The sequence below is a fragment of the Pelecanus crispus genome, chromosome 2 (assembly GCF_030463565.1).
Source record: "Pelecanus crispus isolate bPelCri1 chromosome 2, bPelCri1.pri, whole genome shotgun sequence".
NCBI lineage: Eukaryota > Metazoa > Chordata > Aves > Pelecaniformes > Pelecanidae > Pelecanus > Pelecanus crispus.
This window is the reverse complement of record NC_134644.1, coordinates 43,858,661-43,871,457: the sequence shown is the minus strand read 5'-3', so window position 1 is coordinate 43,871,457 and position 12,797 is coordinate 43,858,661.

The following is a 12,797-nucleotide window of genomic DNA, read 5'->3' as shown; positions in this document are numbered from 1 at the left end:
TAGGGTCTTGAAGCACAGCAGGTCTGTGCCTGCTGCTTGTAGCTCTGCTGTACGGTCTCATGACATACGTACTGACAGCCAGCAGCAGCTACTGATGAGCATGAGACCAAGTGCAGGGTCACCCACATTCCTTATTGGAGTGCTTTGAAGGTGTCGCTGGGGTCTAAGGTTCCCACGGGAGCATCTGCTGTGCCCCATGGCTGCTTGGGCACTGTGACGGGACAGTGTAGAAACGCAATTATTTAAGGCAAATAAGGTCACAGTTGGTTCCTTGTATCTCTGACTGCATGCTTTGGTCTCAGCCTGAAACGCTGCCATGGGAAGGAAGAGGAAGGAAGCAAGATAGGACATCTTACGGCAGAGAAGTAGGAAGCAAGTGGTCTGTTTTGTGTCCACATCAACAGCAACAGGGAGCAACAGGCTCCCTGGCATTTAAGTGGCAGCAGCGGTTCCCTCTTGTACCAAGAGAAATGCCTTCTCCCTTGTCACCTTACCTCAGCAGCCAGGAGGTTTATCTGTACGGGTGGATGAGCCGAGCCCAGTGTGCACATCAGCCATGCCAAGGTCTTTGCTTCTGTTTCTTGTGGTGTTGGTGGAGTCCCAAGAGTGGATCCAGATCCTAATGACCTAAAACTCATTAGGGTGAGAGATGACGTTCCTATCTCAGCCCGAGCCATTACTACTGTAGTCACCCCCATGAGACCACTTGTACCTGGAACTTCTTGCAGCTGTGGAGAGGCAAAGAAAGGAGCAGAAATGGGTTCTGCAGCTGCCTTTGAGAGGTGCAGGAGGCATTGCCTTTAGTCAGTTAGGAAATTCCTGAAATGGCCAGCTGCTGCTTGTAGACTAAAGCTGTTTTCCTGCCCTCATCAGGGGGGAATATTTTTCCTGCCCGTAGGCCATCATGGAGATGCCTCAGCTTTACATCCGAGCAGATTGCTAATGCATCCAGGCAATGACAGGTAAAATGGTCTGTGTTCATGTGGCTCCGAGACTGTGGGGAATCGTGGAGTCATTTAATCATTGATCTTTATGCTTCAAGGCGTGCCAGCGTCTGCAAGCTTTTTGTTAGTTTTAACTGCGATTTGTGTAGTTTTATTTTTATACAGCGCCTTGGGATGCTTACTGTAGAAGGCTCTTAAAACAGGTGTAACTTAATGTGCTGTTCAGACTTTACATTAATCTGCCTGTCTTCGCTCTTACCCAGAAGTAAAATACAAAGCCTACAGAGTGAGGAGTTTGGAATAAAATGATAGAAAATGGGGCTCTGAAATAAAGACATTTAGCACTGAGGACTTAGACTAGCGGTGGAGGAAACAGAACAGGATGTTCAGAAAGTCCAAGCCCTTTGGCATGAGTTAAGGAGCTTGGAAAATAAGCAGGGCTACAGTGAATTTGTGAAACAATGTTTGTCTTCCTAAACTGAATGCTGGAAAGCATCCATTTCACACTTTGCCTTTGCCAGCGCCCTGATACCTATTGTAGCACTCATCTTCTGGCCTCTGTATTTTCAGAGAAATATTTGACTTTGTGTTTAGAAGTTATTTGTGCTTCCCGCTTTCTTGTGGTGTGAACATGATCGTGTTGTGGCTATGGGACTAAAATTTGGAGTCTCAGTCTTTGGTCCTGCCGTACCGTGCTGTTTCTGGTGTTTGTATTTTAACTGCAGCGATGGGCTTGAAAGGCTCCACTTCCACTTTGCTTCACCCAGGCTGCGTCTACACTGGTAAATTAATCAGAGCCGGGACTTGTATCTTACGGTTGTCCATATTCTTTAATTTCTGGCACATTCCATGAAACAGTTTTGGTCCATGCCAACTAGCACACTCCCAGATGACACCTGTGGCATGATAGCATGGGAGAGGGACTGTTCTCATCAGGCATTACTGAAAAGGTAACCATGTTTTGCAGGGGAAAAGAGTGTAGAGATGCAGATTTGAGCTGGCTGTGCCATTTCCCCCCAAGCCTCTGGATCCTGCTGCATTTTATATACTAGACCAGTCTCTCTCGGGCTTAGCATTTGAGGAGGATGCTGAAATACAAGCTTTTGCTTCCTAACTGCATCGCTAGCGCTGTTATCTGCAACAATATCAAGCCACCTCCTCCTCCTCCCCATGGGCCATCTGCTCAGGCTTACAGCACCACTTCCATAACACTAAAATCTTTTCTCTTTGAATAAGAGTCAGGTTAGGGGCATGACTCAAGTTTTACGTCAAGCTAGCAACACAACAAAACCAAACGCTGTGAGCTTGAGTGAGCTTTCTAGAGAGTGGTCTTCCATCGTGCAGCTCATTTACAAGCACAGGTACAACAGTAGCTCACAAAGCCACTGTTGTCACAGGCCCATAACAGCAAGTTAGAGAAATAATTACTGTTCTAGTGTATTTACTTATCACACAGGGCCATGGTAATTGCGCATACATGCCATACATTTGCTTGCACACATGGATTTTTTTGACCTTCACGCCTATCGTTCATTCTTCAGGTTTCGTTTGTAACACATTACTTGAAAATAGGTAGTGTTTACTTGCCTCTGTGGGGTTTCTAGTTTGTAAAGCCCTCTGCAGTTCTCTGTTGGAAGGGCTCATTGAATTCCTGAGCACTGCTGATGCTTTGGCTGAATGTGTTCTTCCAAAAATTGTTGTACAAGATATACCTATATATGCAATATTCTTTCTAATCCTTGGTTGCTCTCTTTCTGACTTTCTTTCCTGTTGTCTGAGATTTTAGCTGCAAACGGAGATGTTATTGAAACCATAGTCTTCCTCACTCACTGTATTTTTTCATTTAGGTAGTACATGGTGTACTAGTATGGTGTACATCACTAGTAGCTGTAGGCTGCACAGACTTGGTTTTTTGTCTGGAAAATGGTAGGATTGGTTGCACAGTGAACATGTATTTAGCATCAAGATTTAAGCTCCTGAGCCCGTTCCATTGTTCTGGAGCAGCAATGGAAGAAACCACTGCCGAGTCGTTGAACTAACCAGTATCGCTTTTCTTCATCATGACGCTCTGTGTACAGCATAGTTATCGTGAGGATTGGAAACACTGAGCAAAAAGGATTTTGTTGTGTCACTGCTAGGTGAAATGATGCTTTTACAAGCTGGTTTGGCAGGCAGTTTTCTTTTGAGGCTAGAGAGGGCCGTGATGGTAACAGTCACGCAGAAATTGTTATGAAAAAGAAAAGGTTTAGGGAGGTGCAGAGCCTTATATATAAACTATGTGTACAGTTGTTGCCAGTCTATGCACTGATCTCAGTATTTATTAGCTGAAGAGACTGAGAAGTCAGTCTGGAAGGGATTGTGCTGACTACAAGTTTTTGTAGCCTTTGGTGGTGCCAGCTGCAAAAATAGGCAAATCTGGCTGCAGTGGAAGGGCGTGATGGGGCAGCTCCAGCCCAACTGCTACTCCGGGGGCGTTCTGGAGGCTTTGGCTGGGAGCCGTGAAATGCATCTCCCTGGGGAGGACTGCATTGCAAACAGACCTTGCCCTTCCCTGTCAGTGAATTCCTTTGGCAATAGGCTGGCACCAGAACACCTAAAAATATTTATGATAAAGGTGCAATGATTTTTCCCCTCTTTGAGATGGGGATGGGGTTTGCATTGTGTTCATTGATTCATATCTCACATATGACTCTTTCAAAAGGTCTCGTTGTAGCAGCCACTCATTAGTGGTGGCACCGTACCTGGCTGAAGGCCAGGTAAAAACATGTTTCTCAATTTCTCACTCTTACACGGCCTAAACCAAACACTAACAGCTCCCCATTGACTTAAGTGGCTGTTGGTTGGATCAAGCCACTCTGTTGTAGGAAACAGAGGACTGGAGGAGTAGCTCGTATTTTTCCTTGGAGTTTAGCTTTCTTAAAGAGCAGAAGGAGAAGAAGTGAAAGGTCCCCTGCACCCCAACCCAAACGAGTACCTTTGAAATAGGATACGTGTTTCACACGTATGAAGAGATTAGCATTAGAAGTAACTTAGAGGTAATAAAGTAAGCCTTTATGAATGCTTCCGAGCACTTTCTCTTTTCCCACGGAATTACGGTCCTTGGCATCCAGGTCAACTCATTGTGTAGGAAATGTCTTTGTGGGAAGGGGTTAATGCACAGGGAGAGGAGTCTGCTGAACAAAGCAAGCTTTCTGCTGCAAATTAAAAGCTTAAAAAAATTAAAATGACTTTATCTGTCATCCTTTTGCACTTTTTTAAATTGAGTTCATCTTTTGAATGAAAAATTAATCTTTCGTGTTCATTTTATTTACTTACTTTACAGAGAAAGAGGAAAATGTTGGGATCATAAATAAGAAGTCTCAATAAGAGGCAATCTCTGCTTTGGGCAGAAATGGGACCACAGCACATGTAGGTAGGCCAGTGTTAGTTCACATGAACTATAATGACACTTAAATTGTTGCTGAACTAAGTATGCAGGTCAACGGGTAGATCTCTCCATCCCATACTGGAGATCACACTGCTGTATGATTTACTGCTTTTAGGACCTGCATTAGCAAGATTAAAGTCAGTGCTGCTTTGCTCCTTCCTGAATGCAGGGGAAAAATACTTGTGAAATCCTGAGCACACAGAAAACAATGAGAGATCCACACTCATCTCGTTGCAGGGATTTTTGGGCTTCCCTATGCTTCCCGGTGGGACAAATTGTTGTGTTGCCTCCGTTTCATTAGTGTTGTTCGGACGTCAGCTATTCAGTCCCTACCCTTGCACGAGTGCCAAAAATCACAGATGTGGAAATCTTGGACACTGTGATTTTTCCCAGTGTTCATGACAAAAAGGCAGTTGGCTTCAGAGATCAGAGGCATCTTTGAATACGAAGAAACTCTTTAAGTGTATGGTTTTTTTGTAAAAGCAATTACTCATTCAGAAGACCGCAGTCAAGTGCAAGCACCCTCAGCTGGATCCCTCAACCCTCTGCTGCAGTGTGGTCTTGCTCCTGTTTAGAGTTGATTGGGGTTGTTTGAGCCGCTGCAGTTCATTATCCAGGGTTTTCGTCAGCTGCTGAATTTCATTTGTTTCCTGGAGTTTGCTCCCTTAAAAATATGGTAGCCATCAGCAGAAAAACAACTTAAATAACAAGTGTTGGACTTGTTTTCTTTTTTAGGTACTATATGGTTCTATAACAAAAAAAGGGTATAGATTATTTATTTTTATTCAAACAAATAATTTGCAGCGGCTGGAAAGGTAGGGGAACAGCCATGAGCTGAAAATAAAATTTACCGCACAGTTCCGTGTATGTTGTCGGGGAATCATTCCTATACAACCCAGCAATGGCACAGAGATTTCAGGGATTATGTTCAGATTAAATGTCAACAAGAGCTGAGCCTTGGCAGTATGCCAGGAAGGTCACATGAGGCAAGTCCCAAACTTTTACACTCAAATAAAAATGTGTTCTGCTTAGTGCCCATAATACGCTGCAAATGTTAACGCAGCTAATGACCTGGGTTAAGAAATCTCATTGTAACTTGATTCTTAAAATTAGTTTTTAAATTTAGATTTGGGACTTTTTGTTGCTTTTTGGTATTTAAGACTTTGTCAGCAATTTTATTTGGGGGTTATGCCTCTACTGTAGGATTTTTTTCTTAGTAGCACAACATAAAGAAACATTAGTCTGAAACTTCTACAGCTCTAAAATTTTCATTTTCAAGTTACACATAAATGGAACGATAACCTGCTAATACTTCCACAAGGATTATTACTACACAGAAACATCCCTGTTATTTGTAAGATGAAATCCAAGATGCTACAATTCCATGGCATTTATGGGAGAATACTTTATTATTGGGAGGGAATGAAAAAATAGATACAAATACACGGTTGGGAATTTTTCTTTTTTTAGTCTGTGGTTGGTCTGTGCTATTCCAAAATGCCTGTGGAATTATGAAGGAATATGCTGACAGTCTTGTACTGCATTGAGAATGTCTTCTTTTGGTTTAATTTGATCTCTGTTTACAGTAGATTGATTTTAACTAGAACAGGACATTCTTACTCTGAGGTATATTTACACATGGAGTTGTACGGCCTTAGCTATACTACTTGAAATAAACACTGTATTAATCTACTTGCCATCTCTGAAAAAGATGGAACTGTTTTAAAATTGTTTTATTTATAATCTCTTTAGTACTCTAAATGTGATCCTACTACTGGATGCAGTCAAGGGTATATGATGCTTTTTTATGTATCGTTTGCTCCCTAGCACTAAACCCTGCAGTGGTGTGAGCACACCTTCCTGATGCCCTTCATGGGCATCGGGTTTTACTGAGAGAATTTTCATGAGACTTTTTTTGGGTGTGACCAACACGCTGAATCAAACCACAGCTGTTGGATTTGGTTTGCCAGTGAGCTTCAATATATGCTGCTTTGCTCCAAAATGGCCTCATGTGAACGAGAGCAAAACTTGGAGTCATTAACCAGAGCAGCTGATGGTTCTGTGGATCCAGGACTCCACCTTGCATTTCTAATTATATATACATCCCATGTTTGTAAACCTGATTTTAGGTATACTGTATACACGTAAATACGTTATTTATATACACGTGTATGCATGTGTGTGTAAACATATGTATGTGCATGCTGAAGTTTATTTTCCCTCCGTCCTCCTGTCTTCCCCCTCCTCACCTGCTGCAGTGAGGACAACATTGCCATGGGAGCATCCACAAACTGATCTGCAGTTTATTAAAGATGGAAGCTGGGAGATAACAGTTATAACTGTCAGAATCTGGAGAGCATCCCAGTGCTAATGGTGGGGTCAAAAATCAAACTGAAAAGTACGACGAGATGTGGCTGGCTGCAGGAGCAGGGCAGGAGGCTGGGTGACCAGGGTCCTGGGGCAGAGGGGCTGCTGAGTTTTGCAGTTAAACCAGATTCAATTCAATTCAATTTATGAAGGATACGGTATGCAACCCTCAACGTGTCAACACTTCTTTAAGTGCAGATTTAAGAAATCGCAGTTTAGAAGTCAGTCCTTTAAATAGTATAAATGAATAAGGTAAATATATATAAATTATTTTAATAAAGTTAAACACCTTATGTCATACCACTTACTGTTCTGAATCATGACATTGATAGGATTTTTCCCATTACTTTTCCTAGACCTTTATTTCAACTACAGTCAGTGGAATTTTACCATCCTACAGCCCAAGACACACAGTAATAAATCAACCCTTATTTCCTTATTTGTTTGAAGCTAATGTGACAACAAATAGTCTGTTAGCATACATTATTTCTTTGTACTACAAAACATGCAAATATTTCAATGATTACACTTTTATCTCCTATAGTATTTTAAAAACATGATGCAACGTGTTTCTCCGATAAATTTGAGTTACATAAAAGCAGTTTCACATCTCCATAATGCTTTTACAAAACACTCCCTCTATTTCAAGTTAAGATGTATGTTCAGCTTGGAAATATGTTCATAAAGAAACTTTATTTACTTTATTAAGAAAGACTTGTGTATTCCTTCAAGTTTCAGATTTTTTTTTTTAAAAAAAAGTAATCACTTTATCACTTTCTGGACTTCTGCCTGCCCAGGTGGACCAAAGGTTTGGTAGTTAGGGTGCTGCTGAGTTCTGCAGTTAAATTGAGTTGGTTCCTTGTTTATGAAGGATGCACTTTGACTCCCTTGCACTTTTTTTCTTCCCTTCTGTGAATATTGTCTGTAACTGGATGTTTGTTTTCTAGTATTAATCCTTAGTGGCTTGACAATGACACTCTTTCCCTCTAAAGCCTGTAGAGCCATCAAAACTGGCGTTCCCTCGGCAGGGTTCACCCGGCGTTGTACCTGTGCAGCGCTGCGTCGCCAGCATTTATTGGAGCAGGACTGTTTTAAGGGTCTGCGAGGGCTTCTGGCTCGGCAGCCGCGGTGCAGCCTCCCTCCGCACGTGTGGCTGTATCCCAGGGCCTCGCTCCGAAAGGCGGGTGTTGCGGTGGCCGTGATGCCCACAAGGACCGCGAAGGCAGATGCGCTGCTCCCTACCTGTGCGCCGGGGTGGATGCGGGTGACCCGTGTGTGCTGGCCACCCAGCCTGGGTTCCTCGGGGCACAGCTCCGTGCTGCTTGAGTATTGAATACTTCGGGCTGCGTAAGGTTGCATCGGTTGTATCCTGAATTATTTGAAGTGTTTTATCCTAATGTGAAAAGCAAAGTATGCTAGGGAGGAGTGGGTATGTCGCACCCTTTCCCAAAGAAGGGAAAGATAAACACATAATGATAGGAGAATTAATTTCCTCTTAACTCTGCAGCTCTGGCTGTACTTCCTGAAGGGTTTCTCTTTATAAAATCACGTAGCATTGCTAAGCATCTGTTTGCTGGGTGAAATAGCCAGGTGTGCTTTGTGTATAAGCAAGTGATTGTAGCCTGAAACATTGCTTCAGACGCTTCATGAGTCAGGTCTTTCATGATTGCAATAACAAGATTATTCGTGGTAGGCTCCTCATTGTGACAATGGTCCTTTGTTTGAAGTCTGCGTTGCATATGTGTTACACTTCCGATTTGCAGATTGCTTCTCTGCTAGAAAACAGCATTGCGGCAGGAGTCTGAAAGTGAAGGTCAATGCTGCTGAATTCAGGATGTTACTCAGTGCTGGAAATAATTGGGAAGGCTCATAGTTGACTTAAAAGCTTTAATCATGACTTTCATTGAGATGATACTACTTCCTATTGTTCCTGCGGTTGGCTTATTTGGGTTTTAGTGTGGTATCTTTTGGTTTTGGGTTTTAACTCTATCTACTGATTAGAACCGGGTAAATACTGCCAAGAGCGTTTTGTTACTCGTGACCATGTGAGAGGTGTTCTCTCTTGATAGTGGTGGTCCTTTATGTACACATACATTTTTTTTAAGGAAAGGAAGAAAACCCCAGCACTTCTTTCGTTTTGGGACTCGATTTTAACATTTACCTGTAACCTTAATTTTTTTATAAAATGATGCTTGTTTCCATAAAGTAACTGCTGTCCAGTCCCTATGTTACAAGGTGATTCTCTCCCATGGCAAGGTGATTACACTTTGTGGTGGAACCGTGACCAGAGTGTTTTAGGCTTAGGGAAGTGTTTTCTACTAGCTCATGGCTAGGATTTGTCTCCTGTACAAATGGGTGGTCAGGCTGAAACCAAGGCACGTTGTGCTCCAGGCCTTTCACCGAGGGAGAGCGTCCCCGCGTGATCTTCCTCTGCCTCACGCGCAGAGCAGCTGGTGCGCTCATCCCTGCCGGGGTAGGCTGGGGAGCAGCTGGCACCGGAGTCTTCCTCCTCTTGCGGCATCCCACAAAGTTCGCAGGGAGGTCTGGTGGCTGCGTGGAGAGGAGGCAACCTCTGCCACCACTGGAAAGATGATGATGGTGGTGATGAGTCAGTGACGATGGCTGTACGCAGTATTCCAGCTTCCCTTTGGGAAAAGGGAGAGGCCACCCCAGCGTTGGGCCAGCACTTCAGAGGAAATTGCTGGAGCTGTTTGCTGTAGTAGAAGTCTAAAATAACCGTGTTTCCCATGGAGGGTGTCAGCAGCTTGTAACGAAAACACAGAGCAAGCTCGGTTCCTGAAAAGCACATCTGAAACGAAAATAGTCCTTTTGTTTTTAATTCTTTGATGCCAGATTTTATCCTTGGAGCTCAGGAGATTTCCTGATGGTTTAATGTGAAACTGTACTGCGCCATGCAAGGTGAACACAGCTTAAAATAAATCCAGTGCAAGCATTGCAGGGACTCTGTCCTGTGCTTGGGCATACGATTTTTAATTTTGTCCCCCAATTAATTACTTAATATATTCTACAGGAGAAGATTGTTTAGTTTATCTATTTTAGCTATGAATTTTCAGCCCCACTGTAAATTTGAATTCCAGGTCATTTTGTTGCAAGTTAGCATAATATTTATACACTCACTTTCAGTGATAAAAAGCCAGCAGTTAATTGTTTGACAGGAAGAATAAAGTATTTGACTATTCTGTATTGCGTGGAGTGTTATGACAGATTTCTTTTGATTGTGCGGCATTCAAATTATACATCAGTAAGGTAATGTTACATTATGTTATCTGTCTGCACTGCTACAAGCAATTTCATTATTTTAATAAAAATTTACAGTGATCTGAAAGCCACTTTTATATATATAATAATAATTATACACATGATTTTGTATTTTGTTATACAGATCTACGTTTTCTGCATCCTGTAGCAAGAGATAGACTAATGTTACTCTTGAGATGCTTGCCAGGTAACTGAATATAAAAATTGAATTTTCTGCTGAATGTTTTGGTGATCTCTGAAGGTATTCAGATTTTAGCCCTTTCAGTTGCAGCTGAAAGCAAAAATGCTTTCGCTGAAATGGAGATCAATATTTTGAGACTTAACTTATTTACAAATGAGATTAAATGGGAACATGACTTAATAATATTGTTTGCCCTAAACAGTTAATGGGTCAATGTTTACTGATTACCTTTTCCATATATCTAGATCAAGGCTGTTTAAATTTCAGGCTTTCATCTAGATTTGGACTGTGATTTTATTTGTCCTTGCTACAACTACATGAAGTTTCACAGATGATGTTGGAAATGTGGCACTTCTTGCTGTTTTTTTCTAGTATCTTGGAGAGTGGATTCACCATTCCTAGTTGTCAAGATTGTGCATGACTCTTGGATGGCCAAGAAGGTGCAGGTCGAGTGCACTACAAATAGCTGAACAGACCTTAGTAAACTGATCGAGTAATGCAGATTAATACAGTGTTACCTTGTTATTTAGTGCAAAAGATTATTCTTTGAATGAAGGGCCAAAAAACTTAAACTGTAGGATCCTGTTCTCAGTGAACTCCTTGATATGGCAGTTTTATTTACAAAAAAAAAAACCCTGGTGTATTTCAGGAGAAAGAATTTCTATGAAAGTGTATCAAACCTTTGTTTTTGTGATCAGAACTTAGTTACCTAGTTCAATAGGTATTCATTTATTTTTCACTATGCTATGCTTGAGGAAGCCCTAAGGATCTTATGTTGGTTGTAAGCATTATGAATGTCAGAAAATATATTGGGAGTCAGGGGTACTGACTTCTGACATTGCCCCCCATTTGTAAAAGGGCAAAATGAGCAATAATTGTATTGTGACTATAATGATATGTCAGCTGTAATTGTAGAGATGGGAAAAGATCTCCTTGGAGGTACTAAACATCAAATTTCAGTTGTCTTATTTCTTCTTATGTTTTGAGAAGTTCACAGATTTGCATTTGCCGTTTTATAGCAAATACCAGATTTGAAACTCTTTTCAGCAGGGCTGCTAACACCATTACTGCGTGTTCACAACAGAGCAAAAATCTTGAAAAGAAATCTTTCCCATTTCCAGTTTCCATGAAACTCTTAAAAGGAACAGTCACATGAAAATATGGTCTTAAAATTCTTTGACAATGCCATTCAAAAATGGCATTGTTAGCCTACTTGTTATCCTACTTGTTAGCTGAAGCACTACCAGATAATGATAATTCTTAGACCTGCGATTATTCATGGCTAAATTTATTAAAAATGCTACTATTTTATTCTCTTATTGTAGGTCTCCAAAGAAATCTATGTATTGCAAGGCAGTCTGCTCAGGTTTTCTCTTTTACTGTCATAGCGTGCTTCATTTTCTTTTTTAATTACTGTATAGAAAAGGACATGAAATTTTAATACACAGCCTTACTAGGGAAGAGTGAGGAGGAGAATAAAATAAATAGGCCCTAAAAGCAAAAGGGAAAATGAACTCTAAAGTAAAGCTCTTAACTGAACTGAACTTTGAAATATTTATCTAGATCAGTAAGGATTTCCTCTCTGAGCACTGTAAAAAAAGAAAATCTGGAACTATTTGCCTAAGGTTGAAGCATATCATTACTAGAGATATGTCACTGCTATCTGTGGACCATTCAGTGGTCAATATCTAACAATCATTCTTTATAGTGGTCAGTTTATTTTTATCAAAACTTGCTCCTTAAGATTTTCACAAATGCTGAGGAAAGAGGGATTTTTTTTTTTTTTAATGTGGTAGAATTAAAAAAAAAAAAAAGCACTACCACTAAAACCTTTTTAGTATACTTTTAGAAGAGCTTTCTTACACAGATGCTTTTAGCGATGCTTTACCCAAAAGCATCTTTTCCACTTCTCTCAATTTTTGTCAATGTCCCACAATAACTATACCTCAGGGGTGTCTTCACTTCCTTCCTGCCTTCTCCTGGGTCTGGGGTTATTCCTCCCATACACAGAGACATCAAAATACTTGTCTACTGAAGTGTTTGTTCTCAAGACCTCTGGAAATCGGTCTTGCCCTGAGACTGAATTGGTCCATTGTTTCGCTTAGCACTAAATAAACAAAACATCTTCATGCTTAGTAGGAATGGGAATGTATTTCCATGCTCATGAACTTTCTACAGAGGAATCCATTTGCTCAATCTTCAATATAACGACATCGTTGACACAATTTCTGGATGCCTAGCATCATTGTTTGCCATTGCCAGAAGAATTTGGAACATGTGTGGTAAAGGCCATTACACCACACCACAGTAAGGCTATATTTCCCTGTATTCCTCTATCTGAATAATTTTGACTTTGAACAAGTGATGGTACCATACTTCTGCACCATTCTGGTGAAACATTTACAAATGTGAAGAGGGGCTGGTTTGTCCAGGAGGTAACACTATTAAGTATTCTGCATGTACACAGCCACCTTAATCATTGAAAATTTCATAAAGAATTTTTGGCTTGCTGTGAGAGCTTGGCTGTAGAGCTGGAGTAAATGACCTTCAAAGCTGCAGAAGACCTTGAAATCTATCTGGTAGATTATCTTCTGTACAT